Source organism: Channa argus, unplaced genomic scaffold (assembly GCF_033026475.1).
Source record: "Channa argus isolate prfri unplaced genomic scaffold, Channa argus male v1.0 Contig020, whole genome shotgun sequence".
Classification (NCBI taxonomy): domain Eukaryota; kingdom Metazoa; phylum Chordata; class Actinopteri; order Anabantiformes; family Channidae; genus Channa; species Channa argus.
In genome coordinates, this window is record NW_027125239.1 from 740,276 (window position 1) to 758,297 (window position 18,022).

Genomic DNA, 18,022 nt, shown 5'->3' on the forward strand with positions numbered 1-18,022 from the left:
TCGTGCTTCATTACTAGTAGACCATGTTACGGTCCTGGCCATATGTGTTGTTTTTATTTTCTTTTTCTTATAGGTGACCTGCCTGATTGGCCGGATTGGGGGGCAGTACAGGAAGCTGATTGGTCCATCCTACACTTCCTGGAGTTTTAAAAGTACGGTTCCTAACAGCAAGCGAGGCTCTTTCTGGCATCAGCACCTGTTTGCTGTTCTTGGTTTCCAAACCTTATTTAGCATTTTTGAATTGTTAGGTTTTGTGACGTGGTTTTGTTATAAATTGTATATTTTGTAAATAGTATTAAATCTGTAGGGGTGAACTGCCATTTTCTTTGGACCGTTTTCACATTAGGGAGTTAGGGTTAGCGACTGTCTTTTGGTTTGTTTATTTCTATCAGGCTAGCTAGCACTTTCTGTGGGAAATGGCTTATTTTGTTTATTATGTTGGCCTTGGTTCGCCATGAGTTGTGTCATTTTTTGTTTGTCACTTTCTTTCGTTTAAAATAAATATCATTCTGTTGGAACATCTCGATCCTGGATTTTGGTTTGGGGATCGGAGAGGGAACATGCTAATTTATCTTTGTATGTTGCACCCTGACCCCCTAGACAGGGGCGTAACAGACCAGTACAGTTATAGTACTTTGTACTTTGCCACATTTATCTTCTTCTTAGCAAGTGTCATGCATTCTGCTTCTCCAGCGTTTTTAAGAGCTGTTGATGATGTCAAATGCAGCTTACGGCCCCACCGCTCTCTAAGCGCCCGATCTCGTCCGATCTCGGCAGCCAAATAGAGCCGGGCCTGGTTAGTACTTGGTAGGAAGACCGCCTGGGAATACCAGGTGCTGTAAGCTTTTTTGCTTGGGTTTACGGGCAGCACAAGCTGGTGTTACTGCCTATTTATTCATAGAAATTGTTCTATATTTTCATCAAATTTTGTTCTTTCATTGCTGTTTTGCTACTTTATTGGTTTGCCAACCATCGTGCTTCATTACTAGTAGACCATGTTACGGTCCTGGCCATATGTGTTGTTTTTATTTTCTTGTTCTTATAGGTGCCCTGCCTGATTGGCCGGATTGGGGGGCAGTACAGGAAGCTGATTGGTCCATCCTACACTTCCTGGAGTTTTAAAAGTACGGTTCCCAACAGCAAGCGAGGCTCTTTCTGGCATCAGCACCTGTTTGCTGTTCTTGGTTTCCAAACCGTATTTAGCATTTTTGAATTGTTAGGTTTTGTGACGTGGTTTTGTTATAAATTGTATATTTTGTAAATAGTATTAAATCTGTAGGGGTGAACTGCCATTTTCTTTGGACCGTTTTCACATTAGGGAGTTAGGGTTAGCGACTGTCTTTTGGTTTGTTTATTTCTATCAGGCTAGCTAGCACTTTCTGTGGGAAATGGCTTATTTTGTTTATTATGTTGGCCTTGGTTCGCCCTGAGTTGTGTCATTTTTTGTTTGTCACTTTCTTTCGTTTAAAATAAATATCATTCTGTTGGAACATCTCGATCCTGGATTTTGGTTTGGGGATCGGAGAGGGAACATGCTAATTTATCTTTGTATGTTGCACCCTGACCCCCTAGACAGGGGCGTAAAAGACCAGTACAGTTATAGTACTTTGTACTTTGCCACATTTATCTTCTTCTTAGCAAGTGTCATGCATTCTGCTTCTCCAGCGTTTTTAAGAGCTGTTGATGATGTCAAATGCAGCTTACGGCCACACCGCTCTCTAAGCGCCCGATCTCGTCCGATCTCGGCAGCCAAATAGAACCGGGCCTGGTTAGTACTTGGTAGGAAGACCGCCTGGGAATACCAGGTGCTGTAAGCTTTTTTGCTTGGGTTTACGGGCAGCACAAGCTGGTGTTACTGCCTATTTATTCATAGAAATTGTTCTATATTTTCATCAAATTTTGTTCTTTCATTGCTGTTTTGCTACTTTATTGGTTTGCCAACCATCGTGCTTCATTACTAGTAGACCATGTTACGGTCCTGGCCATATGTGTTGTTTTTATTTTCTTGTTCTTATAGGTGCCCTGCCTGATTGGCCGGATTGGGGGGCAGTACAGGAAGCTGATTGGTCCATCCTACACTTCCTGGAGTTTTAAAAGTACGGTTCCCAACAGCAAGCGAGGCTCTTTCTGGCATCAGCACCTGTTTGCTGTTCTTGGTTTCCAAACCTTATTTAGCATTTTTGAATTGTTAGGTTTTGTGACGTGGTTTTGTTATAAATTGTATATTTTGTAAATAGTATTAAATCTGTAGGGGTGAACTGCCATTTTCTTTGGACCGTTTTCACATTAGGGAGTTAGGGTTAGCGACTGTCTTTTGGTTTGTTTATTTCTATCAGGCTAGCTAGCACTTTCTGTGGGAAATGGCTTATTTTGTTTATTATGTTGGCCTTGGTTCGCCCTGAGTTGTAGTGTCATGTTTTGTTTGACACTTTCTTTCGTTTAAAATAAATATCATTCTGTTGGAACATCTCGATCCTGGATTATGGTTTGGAGACCGGAGAGGGAACATCCTAATTTATCTTTGTATGTTGCACCCTGACCCCCTAGACAGGGGCGTAACAGACCAGTACAGTTATAGTACTTTGTACTTTGCCACATTTATCTTCTTCTTAGCAAGTGTCATGCATTCTGCTTCTCCAGCGTTTTTAAGAGCTGTTGATGATGTCAAATGCAGCTTACGGCCACACCGCTCTCTAAGCGCCCGATCTCGTCCGATCTCGGCAGCCAAATAGAGCCGGGCCTGGTTAGTACTTGGTAGGAAGACCGCCTGGGAATACCAGGTGCTGTAAGCTTTTTTGCTTGGGTTTACGGGCAGCACAAGCTGGTGTTACTGCCTATTTATTCATAGAAATTGTTCTATATTTTCATCAAATTTTGTTCTTTCATTGCTGTTTTGCTACTTTATTGGTTTGCCAACCATCGTGCTTCATTACTAGTAGACCATGTTACGGTCCTGGCCATATGTGTTGTTTTTATTTTCTTTTTCTTATAGGTGACCTGCCTGATTGGCCGGATTGGGGGGCAGTACAGGAAGCTGATTGGTCCATCCTACACTTCCTGGAGTTTTAAAAGTACGGTTCCCAACAGCTAGCGAGGCTCTTTCTGGCATCAGCACCTGTTTGCTGTTCTTGGTTTCCAAACCGTATTTAGCATTTTTGAATTGTTAGGTTTTGTGCCGTGGTTTTGTTTATAAATTGTATATTTTGTAAATAGTATTAAATCTGTAGGGGTGAACTGCCATTTTCTTTGGACTGTTTTCACATTAGGGAGTTATGGTTAGCGACTGTCTTTTGGTTTGTTTATTTCTATCAGGCTAGCTAGCACTTTCTGTGGGAAATGGCTTATTTTGTTTATTATGTTGGCCTTGGTTCGCCCTGAGTTGTAGTGTCATGTTTTGTTTGACACTTTCTTTCGTTTAAAATAAATATCATTCTGTTGGAACATCTCGATCCTGGATTATGGTTTGGAGACCGGAGAGGGAACATCCTAATTTATCTTTGTATGTTGCACCCTGACCCCCTAGACAGGGGCGTAACAGACCAGTACAGTTATAGTACTTTGTACTTTGCCACATTTATCTTCTTCTTAGCAAGTGTCATGCATTCTGCTTCTCCAGCGTTTTTAAGAGCTGTTGATGATGTCAAATGCAGCTTACGGCCACACCGCTCTCTAAGCGCCCGATCTCGTCCGATCTCGGCAGCCAAATAGAGCCGGGCCTGGTTAGTACTTGGTAGGAAGACCGCCTGGGAATACCAGGTGCTGTAAGCTTTTTTGCTTGGGTTTACGGGCAGCACAAGCTGGTGTTACTGCCTATTTATTCATAGAAATTGTTCTATATTTTCATCAAATTTTGTTCTTTCATTGCTGTTTTGCTACTTTATTGGTTTGCCAACCATCGTGCTTCATTACTAGTAGACCATGTTACGGTCCTGGCCATATGTGTTGTTTTTATTTTGTTGTTCTTATAGGTGCCCTGCCTGATTGGCCGGATTGGGGGGCAGTACAGGAAGCTGATTGGTCCATCCTACACTTCCTGGAGTTTTAAAAGTACGGTTCCCAACAGCTAGCGAGGCTCTTTCTGGCATCAGCACCTGTTTGCTGTTCTTGGTTTCCAAACCTTATTTAGCATTTTTGAATTGTTAGGTTTTGTGCCGTGGTTTTGTTTATAAATTGTATATTTTGTAAATAGTATTAAATCTGTAGGGGTGAACTGCCATTTTCTTTGGACTGTTTTCACATTAGGGAGTTATGGTTAGCGACTGTCTTTTGGTTTGTTTATTTCTATCAGGCTAGCTAGCACTTTCTGTGGGAAATGGCTTATTTTGTTTATTATGTTGGCCTTGGTTCGCCCTGAGTTGTAGTGTCATGTTTTGTTTGACACTTTCTTTCGTTTAAAATAAATATCATTCTGTTGGAACATCTCGATCCTGGATTATGGTTTGGAGACCGGAGAGGGAACATCCTAATTTATCTTTGTATGTTGCACCCTGACCCCCTAGACAGGGGCGTAACAGACCAGTACAGTTATAGTACTTTGTACTTTGCCACATTTATCTTCTTCTTAGCAAGTGTCATGCATTCTGCTTCTCCAGCGTTTTTAAGAGCTGTTGATGATGTCAAATGCAGCTTACGGCCACACCGCTCTCTAAGCGCCCGATCTCGTCCGATCTCGGCAGCCAAATAGAGCCGGGCCTGGTTAGTACTTGGTAGGAAGACCGCCTGGGAATACCAGGTGCTGTAAGCTTTTTTGCTTGGGTTTACGGGCAGCACAAGCTGGTGTTACTGCCTATTTATTCATAGAAATTGTTCTATATTTTCATCAAATTTTGTTCTTTCATTGCTGTTTTGCTACTTTATTGGTTTGCCAACCATCGTGCTTCATTACTAGTAGACCATGTTACGGTCCTGGCCATATGTGTTGTTTTTATTTTCTTGTTCTTATAGGTGCCCTGCCTGATTGGCCGGATTGGGGGGCAGTACAGGAAGCTGATTGGTCCATCCTACACTTCCTGGAGTTTTAAAAGTACGGTTCCCAACAGCAAGCGAGGCTCTTTCTGGCATCAGCACCTGTTTGCTGTTCTTGGTTTCCAAACCTTATTTAGCATTTTTGAATTGTTAGGTTTTGTGACGTGGTTTTGTTATAAATTGTATATTTTGTAAATAGTATTAAATCTGTAGGGGTGAACTGCCATTTTCTTTGGACCGTTTTCACATTAGGGAGTTAGGGTTAGCGACTGTCTTTTGGTTTGTTTATTTCTATCAGGCTAGCTAGCACTTTCTGTGGGAAATGGCTTATTTTGTTTATTATGTTGGCCTTGGTTCGCCCTGAGTTGTGTCATTTTTTGTTTGTCACTTTCTTTCGTTTAAAATAAATATCATTCTGTTGGAACATCTCGATCCTGGATTTTGGTTTGGGGATCGGAGAGGGAACATGCTAATTTATCTTTGTATGTTGCACCCTGACCCCCTAGACAGGGGCGTAACAGACCAGTACAGTTATAGTACTTTGTACTTTGCCACATTTATCTTCTTCTTAGCAAGTGTCATGCATTCTGCTTCTCCAGCGTTTTTAAGAGCTGTTGATGATGTCAAATGCAGCTTACGGCCCCACCGCTCTCTAAGCGCCCGATCTCGGCAGCCAAATAGAGCCGGGCCTGGTTAGTACTTGGTAGGAAGACCGCCTGGGAATACCAGGTGCTGTAAGCTTTTTTGCTTGGGTTTACGGGCAGCACAAGCTGGTGTTACTGCCTATTTATTCATAGAAATTGTTCTATATTTTCATCAAATTTTGTTCTTTCATTGCTGTTTTGCTACTTTATTGGTTTGCCAACCATCGTGCTTCATTACTAGTAGACCATGTTACGGTCCTGGCCATATGTGTTGTTTTTATTTTGTTGTTCTTATAGGTGCCCTGCCTGATTGGCCGGATTGGGGGGCAGTACAGGAAGCTGATTGGTCCATCCTACACTTCCTGGAGTTTTAAAAGTACGGTTCCCAACAGCAAGCGAGGCTCTTTCTGGCATCAGCACCTGTTTGCTGTTCTTGGTTTCCAAACCTTATTTAGCATTTTTGAATTGTTAGGTTTTGTGACGTGGTTTTGTTATAAATTGTATATTTTGTAAATAGTATTAAATCTGTAGGGGTGAACTGCCATTTTCTTTGGACCGTTTTCACATTAGGGAGTTAGGGTTAGCGACTGTCTTTTGGTTTGTTTATTTCTATCAGGCTAGCTAGCACTTTCTGTGGGAAATGGCTTATTTTGTTTATTATGTTGGCCTTGGTTCGCCCTGAGTTGTAGTGTCATGTTTTGTTTGACACTTTCTTTCGTTTAAAATAAATATCATTCTGTTGGAACATCTCGATCCTGGATTATGGTTTGGAGACCGGAGAGGGAACATCCTAATTTATCTTTGTATGTTGCACCCTGACCCCCTAGACAGGGGCGTAACAGACCAGTACAGTTATAGTACTTTGTACTTTGCCACATTTATCTTCTTCTTAGCAAGTGTCATGCATTCTGCTTCTCCAGCGTTTTTAAGAGCTGTTGATGATGTCAAATGCAGCTTACGGCCACACCGCTCTCTAAGCGCCCGATCTCGTCCGATTTCGGCAGCCAAATAGAGCCGGGCCTGGTTAGTACTTGGTAGGAAGACCGCCTGGGAATACCAGGTGCTGTAAGCTTTTTTGCTTGGGTTTACGGGCAGCACAAGCTGGTGTTACTGCCTATTTATTCATAGAAATTGTTCTATATTTTCATCAAATTTTGTTCTTTCATTGCTGTTTTGCTACTTTATTGGTTTGCCAACCATCGTGCTTCATTACTAGTAGACCATGTTACGGTCCTGGCCATATGTGTTGTTTTTATTTTCTTTTTCTTATAGGTGCCCTGCCTGATTGGCCGGATTGGGGGGCAGTACAGGAAGCTGATTGGTCCATCCTACACTTCCTGGAGTTTTAAAAGTACGGTTCCCAACAGCTAGCGAGGCTCTTTCTGGCATCAGCACCTGTTTGCTGTTCTTGGTTTCCAAACCGTATTTAGCATTTTTGAATTGTTAGGTTTTGTGCCGTGGTTTTGTTTATAAATTGTATATTTTGTAAATAGTATTAAATCTGTAGGGGTGAACTGCCATTTTCTTTGGACTGTTTTCACATTAGGGAGTTATGGTTAGCGACTGTCTTTTGGTTTGTTTATTTCTATCAGGCTAGCTAGCACTTTCTGTGGGAAATGGCTTATTTTGTTTATTATGTTGGCCTTGGTTCGCCCTGAGTTGTAGTGTCATGTTTTGTTTGACACTTTCTTTCGTTTAAAATAAATATCATTCTGTTGGAACATCTCGATCCTGGATTATGGTTTGGAGACCGGAGAGGGAACATCCTAATTTATCTTTGTATGTTGCACCCTGACCCCCTAGACAGGGGCGTAACAGACCAGTACAGTTATAGTACTTTGTACTTTGCCACATTTATCTTCTTCTTAGCAAGTGTCATGCATTCTGCTTCTCCAGCGTTTTTAAGAGCTGTTGATGATGTCAAATGCAGCTTACGGCCACACCGCTCTCTAAGCGCCCGATCTCGTCCGATCTCGGCAGCCAAATAGAGCCGGGCCTGGTTAGTACTTGGTAGGAAGACCGCCTGGGAATACCAGGTGCTGTAAGCTTTTTTGCTTGGGTTTACGGGCAGCACAAGCTGGTGTTACTGCCTATTTATTCATAGAAATTGTTCTATATTTTCATCAAATTTTGTTCTTTCATTGCTGTTTTGCTACTTTATTGGTTTGCCAACCATCGTGCTTCATTACTAGTAGACCATGTTACGGTCCTGGCCATATGTGTTGTTTTTATTTTCTTGTTCTTATAGGTGCCCTGCCTGATTGGCCGGATTGGGGGGCAGTACAGGAAGCTGATTGGTCCATCCTACACTTCCTGGAGTTTTAAAAGTACGGTTCCCAACAGCAAGCGAGGCTCTTTCTGGCATCAGCACCTGTTTGCTGTTCTTGGTTTCCAAACCTTATTTAGCATTTTTGAATTGTTAGGTTTTGTGACGTGGTTTTGTTATAAATTGTATATTTTGTAAATAGTATTAAATCTGTAGGGGTGAACTGCCATTTTCTTTGGACCGTTTTCACATTAGGGAGTTAGGGTTAGCGACTGTCTTTTGGTTTGTTTATTTCTATCAGGCTAGCTAGCACTTTCTGTGGGAAATGGCTTATTTTGTTTATTATGTTGGCCTTGGTTCGCCCTGAGTTGTGTCATTTTTTGTTTGTCACTTTCTTTCGTTTAAAATAAATATCATTCTGTTGGAACATCTCGATCCTGGATTTTGGTTTGGGGATCGGAGAGGGAACATGCTAATTTATCTTTGTATGTTGCACCCTGACCCCCTAGACAGGGGCGTAACAGACCAGTACAGTTATAGTACTTTGTACTTTGCCACATTTATCTTCTTCTTAGTAAGTGTCATGCATTCTGCTTCTCTAGCGTTTTTAAGAGCTGTTGATGATGTCAAATGCAGCTTACGGCCACACCGCTCTCTAAGCGCCCGATCTCGTCCGATCTCGGCAGCCAAATAGAGCCGGGCCTGGTTAGTACTTGGTAGGAAGACCGCCTGGGAATACCAGGTGCTGTAAGCTTTTTTGCTTGGGTTTACGGGCAGCACAAGCTGGTGTTACTGCCTATTTATTCATAGAAATTGTTCTATATTTTCATCAAATTTTGTTCTTTCATTGCTGTTTTGCTACTTTATTGGTTTGCCAACCATCGTGCTTCATTACTAGTAGACCATGTTACGGTCCTGGCCATATGTGTTGTTTTTATTTTCTTTTTCTTATAGGTGCCCTGCCTGATTGGCCGGATTGGGGGGCAGTACAGGAAGCTGATTGGTCCATCCTACACTTCCTGGAGTTTTAAAAGTACGGTTCCCAACAGCTAGCGAGGCTCTTTCTGGCATCAGCACCTGTTTGCTGTTCTTGGTTTCCAAACCTTATTTAGCATTTTTGAATTGTTAGGTTTTGTGCCGTGGTTTTGTTTATAAATTGTATATTTTGTAAATAGTATTAAATCTGTAGGGGTGAACTGCCATTTTCTTTGGACTGTTTTCACATTAGGGAGTTATGGTTAGCGACTGTCTTTTGGTTTGTTTATTTCTATCAGGCTAGCTAGCACTTTCTGTGGGAAATGGCTTATTTTGTTTATTATGTTGGCCTTGGTTCGCCCTGAGTTGTAGTGTCATGTTTTGTTTGACACTTTCTTTCGTTTAAAATAAATATCATTCTGTTGGAACATCTCGATCCTGGATTATGGTTTGGAGACCGGAGAGGGAACATCCTAATTTATCTTTGTATGTTGCACCCTGACCCCCTAGACAGGGGCGTAACAGACCAGTACAGTTATAGTACTTTGTACTTTGCCACATTTATCTTCTTCTTAGCAAGTGTCATGCATTCTGCTTCTCCAGCGTTTTTAAGAGCTGTTGATGATGTCAAATGCAGCTTACGGCCACACCGCTCTCTAAGCGCCCGATCTCGTCCGATCTCGGCAGCCAAATAGAGCCGGGCCTGGTTAGTACTTGGTAGGAAGACCGCCTGGGAATACCAGGTGCTGTAAGCTTTTTTGCTTGGGTTTACGGGCAGCACAAGCTGGTGTTACTGCCTATTTATTCATAGAAATTGTTCTATATTTTCATCAAATTTTGTTCTTTCATTGCTGTTTTGCTACTTTATTGGTTTGCCAACCATCGTGCTTCATTACTAGTAGACCATGTTACGGTCCTGGCCATATGTGTTGTTTTTATTTTCTTGTTCTTATAGGTGCCCTGCCTGATTGGCCGGATTGGGGGGCAGTACAGGAAGCTGATTGGTCCATCCTACACTTCCTGGAGTTTTAAAAGTACGGTTCCCAACAGCAAGCGAGGCTCTTTCTGGCATCAGCACCTGTTTGCTGTTCTTGGTTTCCAAACCTTATTTAGCATTTTTGAATTGTTAGGTTTTGTGACGTGGTTTTGTTATAAATTGTATATTTTGTAAATAGTATTAAATCTGTAGGGGTGAACTGCCATTTTCTTTGGACCGTTTTCACATTAGGGAGTTAGGGTTAGCGACTGTCTTTTGGTTTGTTTATTTCTATCAGGCTAGCTAGCACTTTCTGTGGGAAATGGCTTATTTTGTTTATTATGTTGGCCTTGGTTCGCCCTGAGTTGTGTCATTTTTTGTTTGTCACTTTCTTTCGTTTAAAATAAATATCATTCTGTTGGAACATCTCGATCCTGGATTTTGGTTTGGGGATCGGAGAGGGAACATGCTAATTTATCTTTGTATGTTGCACCCTGACCCCCTAGACAGGGGCGTAACAGACCAGTACAGTTATAGTACTTTGTACTTTGCCACATTTATCTTCTTCTTAGCAAGTGTCATGCATTCTGCTTCTCCAGCGTTTTTAAGAGCTGTTGATGATGTCAAATGCAGCTTACGGCCCCACCGCTCTCTAAGCGCCCGATCTCGTCCGATCTCGGCAGCCAAATAGAGCCGGGCCTGGTTAGTACTTGGTAGGAAGACCGCCTGGGAATACCAGGTGCTGTAAGCTTTTTTGCTTGGGTTTACGGGCAGCACAAGCTGGTGTTACTGCCTATTTATTCATAGAAATTGTTCTATATTTTCATCAAATTTTGTTCTTTCATTGCTGTTTTGCTACTTTATTGGTTTGCCAACCATCGTGCTTCATTACTAGTAGACCATGTTACGGTCCTGGCCATATGTGTTGTTTTTATTTTGTTGTTCTTATAGGTGCCCTGCCTGATTGGCCGGATTGGGGGGCAGTACAGGAAGCTGATTGGTCCATCCTACACTTCCTGGAGTTTTAAAAGTACGGTTCCCAACAGCTAGCGAGGCTCTTTCTGGCATCAGCACCTGTTTGCTGTTCTTGGTTTCCAAACCTTATTTAGCATTTTTGAATTGTTAGGTTTTGTGCCGTGGTTTTGTTTATAAATTGTATATTTTGTAAATAGTATTAAATCTGTAGGGGTGAACTGCCATTTTCTTTGGAGTGTTTTCACATTAGGGAGTTAGGGTTAGCGACTGTCTTTTGGTTTGTTTATTTCTATCAGGCTAGCTAGCACTTTCTGTGGGAAATGGCTTATTTTGTTTATTATGTTGGCCTTGGTTCGCCCTGAGTTGTAGTGTCATGTTTTGTTTGACACTTTCTTTCGTTTAAAATAAATATCATTCTGTTGGAACATCTCGATCCTGGATTTTGGTTTGGGGATCGGAGAGGGAACATGCTAATTTATCTTTGTATGTTGCACCCTGACCCCCTAGACAGCGGCGTAACAGACCAGTACAGTTATAGTACTTTGTACTTTGCCACATTTATCTTCTTCTTAGCAAGTGTCATGCATTCTGCTTCTCCAGCGTTTTTAGGAGCTGTTGATGATGTCAAATGCAGCTTACGGCCACACCGCTCTCTAAGCGCCCGATCTCGTCCGATCTCGGCAGCCAAATAGAGCCGGGCCTGGTTAGTACTTGGTAGGAAGACCGCCTGGGAATACCAGGTGCTGTAAGTTTTTTTGCTTGGGTTTACGGGCAGCACAAGCTGGTGTTACTGCCTATTTATTCATAGAAATTGTTCCATATTTTCATCAAATTTTGTTCTTTCATTGCTGTTTTGCTACTTTATTGGTTTGTCAACCATCGTGCTTCATTACTAGTAGACCATGTTACGGTCCTGGCCATATGTGTTGTTTTTATTTTGTTGTTCTTATAGGTGCCCTGCCTTATCTGCCGGATTGGGGGGCAGTACAGGAAGCTGATTGGTCCATCCTTCACTTCCTGGAGTTTTAAAAGTACGGTTCCCAACAGCTAGCGAGGCTCTTTCTGGCAGCAGCACCTGTTTGCTGTTCTTGGTTTCCAAACCTTATTTAGCATTTTTGAATTGTTAGGTTTTGTGCCGTGGTTTTGTTTATAAATTGTATATTTTGTAAATAGTATTAAATCTGTAGGGGTGAACTGCCATTTTCTTTGGAGTGTTTTCACATTAGGGAGTTAGGGTTAGCGACTATCTTTTGGTTTGTTTATTTTTATCAGGCTAGCTAACACTTTCTGTGGGAAATGGCTTATTTTGTTTATTATGTTGGCCTTGGTTCGCCATGAGTTGTAGTGTCATGTTTTGTTTGACACTTTCTTTCGTTTAAAATAAATATCATTCTGTTGGAACATCTCAATCCTGGATTTTGGTTTGAGGATCGGAGAGGGAACATCCAAATTTATCTTTGTATGTTTCACCCTGACCCCCTAGACAGGGGCGTAACAGACCAGTACAGTTATAGTACTTTGTACTTTGCCATATTTATCTTCTTCTTAGCAAGTGTCATGCATTCTGCTTCTCCAGCGTTTTTAAGAGCTGTTGATGATGTCAAATGCAGCTTACGGCCACACCGCTCTCTAAGCGCCCGATCTCGTCCGATCTCGGCAGCCAAATAGAGCCGGGCCTGGTTAGTACTTGGTAGGAAGACCGCCTGGGAATACCAGGTGCTGTAAGCTTTTTTGCTTGGGTTTACGGGCAGCACAAGCTGGTGTTACTGCCTATTTATTCATAGAAATTGTTCTATATTTTCATCAAATTTTGTTCTTTCATTGCTGTTTTGCTACTTTATTGGTTTGCCAACCATCGTGCTTCATTACTAGTAGACCATGTTACGGTCCTGGCCATATGTGTTGTTTTTATTTTCTTGTTCTTATAGGTGCCCTGCCTGATTGGCCGGATTGGGGGGCAGTACAGGAAGCTGATTGGTCCATCCTACACTTCCTGGAGTTTTAAAAGTACGGTTCCCAACAGCAAGCGAGGCTCTTTCTGGCATCAGCACCTGTTTGCTGTTCTTGGTTTCCAAACCTTATTTAGCATTTTTGAATTGTTAGGTTTTGTGACGTGGTTTTGTTATAAATTGTATATTTTGTATAGTATTAAATCTGTAGGGGTGAACTGCCATTTTCTTTGGACCGTTTTCACATTAGGGAGTTAGGGTTAGCGACTGTCTTTTGGTTTGTTTATTTCTATCAGGCTAGCTAGCACTTTCTGTGGGAAATGGCTTATTTTGTTTATTATGTTGGCCTTGGTTCGCCCTGAGTTGTGTCATTTTTTGTTTGTCACTTTCTTTCGTTTAAAATAAATATCATTCTGTTGGAACATCTCGATCCTGGATTTTGGTTTGGGGATCGGAGAGGGAACATGCTAATTTATCTTTGTATGTTGCACCCTGACCCCCTAGACAGGGGCGTAACAGACCAGTACAGTTATAGTACTTTGTACTTTGCCACATTTATCTTCTTCTTAGCAAGTGTCATGCATTCTGCTTCTCCAGCGTTTTTAAGAGCTGTTGATGATGTCAAATGCAGCTTACGGCCACACCGCTCTCTAAGCGCCCGATCTCGTCCGATCTCGGCAGTCAAATAGAGCCGGGCCTGGTTAGTACTTGGTAGGAAGACCGCCTGGGAATACCAGGTGCTGTAAGCTTTTTTGCTTGGGTTTACGGGCAGCACAAGCTGGTGTTACTGCCTATTTATTCATAGAAATTGTTCTATATTTTCATCAAATTTTGTTTTTTCATTGCTGTTTTGCTACTTTATTGGTTTGCCAACCATCGTGCTTCATTACTAGTAGACCATGTTACGGTCCTGGCCATATGTGTTGTTTTTATTTTCTTGTTCTTATAGGTGCCCTGCCTGATTGGCCGGATTGGGGGGCAGTACAGGAAGCTGATTGGTCCATCCTACACTTCCTGGAGTTTTAAAAGTACGGTTCCCAACAGCAAGCGAGGCTCTTTCTGGCATCAGCACCTGTTTGCTGTTCTTGGTTTCCAAACCTTATTTAGCATTTTTGAATTGTTAGGTTTTGTGACGTGGTTTTGTTATAAATTGTATATTTTGTAAATAGTATTAAATCTGTAGGGGTGAACTGCCATTTTCTTTGGACCGTTTTCACATTAGGGAGTTAGGGTTAGCGACTGTCTTTTGGTTTGTTTATTTCTATCAGGCTAGCTAGCACTTTCTGTGGGAAATGGCTTATTTTGTTTATTATGTTGGCCTTGGTTCGCCCTGAGTTGTGTCATTTTTTGTTTGTCACTTTCTTTCGTTTAAAATAAATATCATTCTGTTGGAACATCTCGATCCTGGATTTTGGTTTGGGGATCGGAGAGGGAACATGCTAATTTATCTTTGTATGTTGCACCCTGACCCCCTAGACAGGGGCGTAACAGACCAGTACAGTTATAGTACTTTGTACTTTGCCACATTTATCTTCTTCTTAGCAAGTGTCATGCATTCTGCTTCTCCAGCGTTTTTAAGAGCTGTTGATGATGTCAAATGCAGCTTACGGCCACACCGCTCTCTAAGCGCCCGATCTCGTCCGATCTCGGCAGCCAAATAGAGCCGGGCCTGGTTAGTACTTGGTAGGAAGACCGCCTGGGAATACCAGGTGCTGTAAGCTTTTTTGCTTGGGTTTACGGGCAGCACAAGCTGGTGTTACTGCCTATTTATTCATAGAAATTGTTCTATATTTTCATCAAATTTTGTTCTTTCATTGCTGTTTTGCTACTTTATTGGTTTGCCAACCATCGTGCTTCATTACTAGTAGACCATGTTACGGTCCTGGCCATATGTGTTGTTTTTATTTTCTTGTTCTTATAGGTGCCCTGCCTGATTGGCCGGATTGGGGGGCAGTACAGGAAGCTGATTGGTCCATCCTACACTTCCTGGAGTTTTAAAAGTACGGTTCCCAACAGCAAGCGAGGCTCTTTCTGGCATCAGCACCTGTTTGCTGTTCTTGGTTTCCAAACCTTATTTAGCATTTTTGAATTGTTAGGTTTTGTGACGTGGTTTTGTTATAAATTGTATATTTTGTAAATAGTATTAAATCTGTAGGGGTGAACTGCCATTTTCTTTGGACCGTTTTCACATTAGGGAGTTAGGGTTAGCGACTGTCTTTTGGTTTGTTTATTTCTATCAGGCTAGCTAGCACTTTCTGTGGGAAATGGCTTATTTTGTTTATTATGTTGGCCTTGGTTCGCCATGAGTTGTGTCATTTTTTGTTTGTCACTTTCTTTCGTTTAAAATAAATATCATTCTGTTGGAACATCTCGATCCTGGATTTTGGTTTGGGGATCGGAGAGGGAACATGCTAATTTATCTTTGTATGTTGCACCCTGACCCCCTAGACAGGGGCGTAACAGACCAGTACAGTTATAGTACTTTGTACTTTGCCACATTTATCTTCTTCTTAGTAAGTGTCATGCATTCTGCTTCTCTAGCGTTTTTAAGAGCTGTTGATGATGTCAAATGCAGCTTACGGCCACACCGCTCTCTAAGCGCCCGATCTCGTCCGATCTCGGCAGCCAAATAGAGCCGGGCCTGGTTAGTACTTGGTAGGAAGACCGCCTGGGAATACCAGGTGCTGTAAGCTTTTTTGCTTGGGTTTACGGGCAGCACAAGCTGGTGTTACTGCCTATTTATTCATAGAAATTGTTCTATATTTTCATCAAATTTTGTTCTTTCATTGCTGTTTTGCTACTTTATTGGTTTGCCAACCATCGTGCTTCATTACTAGTAGACCATGTTACGGTCCTGGCCATATGTGTTGTTTTTATTTTATTTTTCTTATAGGTGCCCTGCCTGATTGGCCGGATTGGGGGGCAGTACAGGAAGCTGATTGGTCCATCCTACACTTCCTGGAGTTTTAAAAGTACGGTTCCCAACAGCTAGCGAGGCTCTTTCTGGCATCAGCACCTGTTTGCTGTTCTTGGTTTCCAAACCTTATTTAGCATTTTTGAATTGTTAGGTTTTGTGCCGTGGTTTTGTTTATAAATTGTATATTTTGTAAATAGTATTAAATCTGTAGGGGTGAACTGCCATTTTCTTTGGACTGTTTTCACATTAGGGAGTTAGGGTTAGCGACTGTCTTTTGGTTTGTTTATTTCTATCAGGCTAGCTAGCACTTTCTGTGGGAAATGGCTTATTTTGTTTATTATGTTGGCCTTGGTTCGCCATGAGTTGTGTCATTTTTTGTTTGTCACTTTCTTTCGTTTAAAATAAATATCATTCTGTTGGAACATCTCGATCCTGGATTTTGGTTTGGGGATCGGAGAGGGAACATGCTAATTTATCTTTGTATGTTGCACCCTGACCCCCTAGACAGGGGCGTAACAGACCAGTACAGTTATAGTACTTTGTACTTTGCCACATTTATCTTCTTCTTAGCAAGTGTCATGCATTCTGCTTCTCCAGCGTTTTTAAGAGCTGTTGATGATGTCAAATGCAGCTTACGGCCCCACCGCTCTCTAAGCGCTCGATCTCGTCCGATCTCGGCAGCCAAATAGAGCCGAGCCTGGTTAGTACTTGGTAGGAAGACCGCCTGGGAATACCAGGTGCTGTAAGCTTTTTTGCTTGGGTTTACGGGCAGCACAAGCTGGTGTTACTGCCTATTTATTCATAGAAATTGTTCTATATTTTCATCAAATTTTGTTCTTTCATTGCTGTTTTGCTACTTTATTGGTTTGCCAACCATCGTGCTTCATTACTAGTAGACCATGTTACGGTCCTGGCCATATGTGTTGTTTTTATTTTCTTGTTCTTATAGGTGCCCTGCCTGATTGGCCGTATTGGGGGGCAGTACAGGAAGCTGATTGGTCCATCCTACACTTCCTGGAGTTTTAAAAGTACGGTTCCCAACAGCAAGCGAGGCTCTTTCTGGCATCAGCACCTGTTTGCTGTTCTTGGTTTCCAAACCTTATTTAGCATTTTTGAATTGTTAGGTTTTGTGACGTGGTTTTGTTATAAATTGTATATTTTGTAAATAGTATTAAATCTGTAGGGGTGAACTGCCATTTTCTTTGGACCGTTTTCACATTAGGGAGTTAGGGTTAGCGACTGTCTTTTGGTTTGTTTATTTCTATCAGGCTAGCTAGCACTTTCTGTGGGAAATGGCTTATTTTGTTTATTATGTTGGCCTTGGTTCGCCATGAGTTGTGTCATTTTTTGTTTGTCACTTTCTCTCGTTTAAAATAAATATCATTCTGTTGGAACATCTCGATCCTGGATTTTGGTTTGGGGATCGGAGAGGGAACATGCTAATTTATCTTTGTATGTTGCACCCTGACCCCCTAGACAGGGGCGTAACAGACCAGTACAGTTATAGTACTTTGTACTTTGCCACATTTATCTTCTTCTTAGCAAGTGTCATGCATTCTGCTTCTCCAGCGTTTTTAAGAGCTGTTGATGATGTCAAATGCAGCTTACGGCCACACCGCTCTCTAAGCGCCCGATCTCGTCCGATCTCGGCAGCCAAATAGAACCGGGCCTGGTTAGTACTTGGTAGGAAGACCGCCTGGGAATACCAGGTGCTGTAAGCTTTTTTGCTTGGGTTTACGGGCAGCACAAGCTGGTGTTACTGCCTATTTATTCATAGAAATTGTTCTATATTTTCATCAAATTTTGTTCTTTCATTGCTGTTTTGCTACTTTATTGGTTTGCCAACCATCGTGCTTCATTACTAGTAGACCATGTTACGGTCCTGGCCATATGTGTTGTTTTTATTTTCTTGTTCTTATAGGTGCCCTGCCTGATTGGCCGGATTGGGGGGCAGTACAGGAAGCTGATTGGTCCATCCTACACTTCCTGGAGTTTTAAAAGTACGGTTCCCAACAGCAAGCGAGACTCTTTCTGGCATCAGCACCTGTTTGCTGTTCTTGGTTTCCAAACCTTATTTAGCATTTTTGAATTGTTAGGTTTTGTGACGTGGTTTTGTTATAAATTGTATATTTTGTAAATAGTATTAAATCTGTAGGGGTGAACTGCCATTTTCTTTGGACCGTTTTCACATTAGGGAGTTAGGGTTAGCGACTGTCTTTTGGTTTGTTTATTTCTATCAGGCTAGCTAGCACTTTCTGTGGGAAATGGCTTATTTTGTTTATTATGTTGGCCTTGGTTCGCCCTGAGTTGTAGTGTCATGTTTTGTTTGACACTTTCTTTCGTTTAAAATAAATA

General features: G+C 41.9%; 18 pseudogenes; all 18 read left to right on the forward strand.

The window, feature by feature from the left end:
• The first annotated feature begins 726 nt into the window (after positions 1 to 726).
• LOC137114528 (5S ribosomal RNA) lies at positions 727 to 845 on the forward strand (annotated as a pseudogene).
• An 853-nt stretch (positions 846 to 1,698) lies between these two features.
• LOC137114578 (5S ribosomal RNA) lies at positions 1,699 to 1,817 on the forward strand (annotated as a pseudogene).
• Positions 1,818 to 2,673: 856 nt separating this feature from the next.
• Positions 2,674 to 2,792, forward strand: LOC137115135 (5S ribosomal RNA; annotated as a pseudogene).
• Positions 2,793 to 3,649: 857 nt separating this feature from the next.
• LOC137115136 (5S ribosomal RNA) lies at positions 3,650 to 3,768 on the forward strand (annotated as a pseudogene).
• Positions 3,769 to 4,625: 857 nt separating this feature from the next.
• LOC137115137 (5S ribosomal RNA) lies at positions 4,626 to 4,744 on the forward strand (annotated as a pseudogene).
• An 853-nt stretch (positions 4,745 to 5,597) lies between these two features.
• LOC137114783 (5S ribosomal RNA) lies at positions 5,598 to 5,706 on the forward strand (annotated as a pseudogene).
• An 856-nt stretch (positions 5,707 to 6,562) lies between these two features.
• LOC137114538 (5S ribosomal RNA) lies at positions 6,563 to 6,681 on the forward strand (annotated as a pseudogene).
• Positions 6,682 to 7,538: 857 nt separating this feature from the next.
• Positions 7,539 to 7,657, forward strand: LOC137115138 (5S ribosomal RNA; annotated as a pseudogene).
• Positions 7,658 to 8,510: 853 nt separating this feature from the next.
• On the forward strand, positions 8,511 to 8,629 carry LOC137115139 (5S ribosomal RNA; annotated as a pseudogene).
• An 857-nt stretch (positions 8,630 to 9,486) lies between these two features.
• On the forward strand, positions 9,487 to 9,605 carry LOC137115140 (5S ribosomal RNA; annotated as a pseudogene).
• Positions 9,606 to 10,458: 853 nt separating this feature from the next.
• Positions 10,459 to 10,577, forward strand: LOC137114529 (5S ribosomal RNA; annotated as a pseudogene).
• An 857-nt stretch (positions 10,578 to 11,434) lies between these two features.
• On the forward strand, positions 11,435 to 11,553 carry LOC137115238 (5S ribosomal RNA; annotated as a pseudogene).
• An 857-nt stretch (positions 11,554 to 12,410) lies between these two features.
• LOC137115141 (5S ribosomal RNA) lies at positions 12,411 to 12,529 on the forward strand (annotated as a pseudogene).
• Positions 12,530 to 13,380: 851 nt separating this feature from the next.
• LOC137114885 (5S ribosomal RNA) lies at positions 13,381 to 13,499 on the forward strand (annotated as a pseudogene).
• Positions 13,500 to 14,352: 853 nt separating this feature from the next.
• Positions 14,353 to 14,471, forward strand: LOC137115142 (5S ribosomal RNA; annotated as a pseudogene).
• An 853-nt stretch (positions 14,472 to 15,324) lies between these two features.
• LOC137115143 (5S ribosomal RNA) lies at positions 15,325 to 15,443 on the forward strand (annotated as a pseudogene).
• Positions 15,444 to 16,297: 854 nt separating this feature from the next.
• On the forward strand, positions 16,298 to 16,416 carry LOC137114711 (5S ribosomal RNA; annotated as a pseudogene).
• Positions 16,417 to 17,269: 853 nt separating this feature from the next.
• Positions 17,270 to 17,388, forward strand: LOC137114579 (5S ribosomal RNA; annotated as a pseudogene).
• Positions 17,389 to 18,022: the final 634 nt, after the last annotated feature.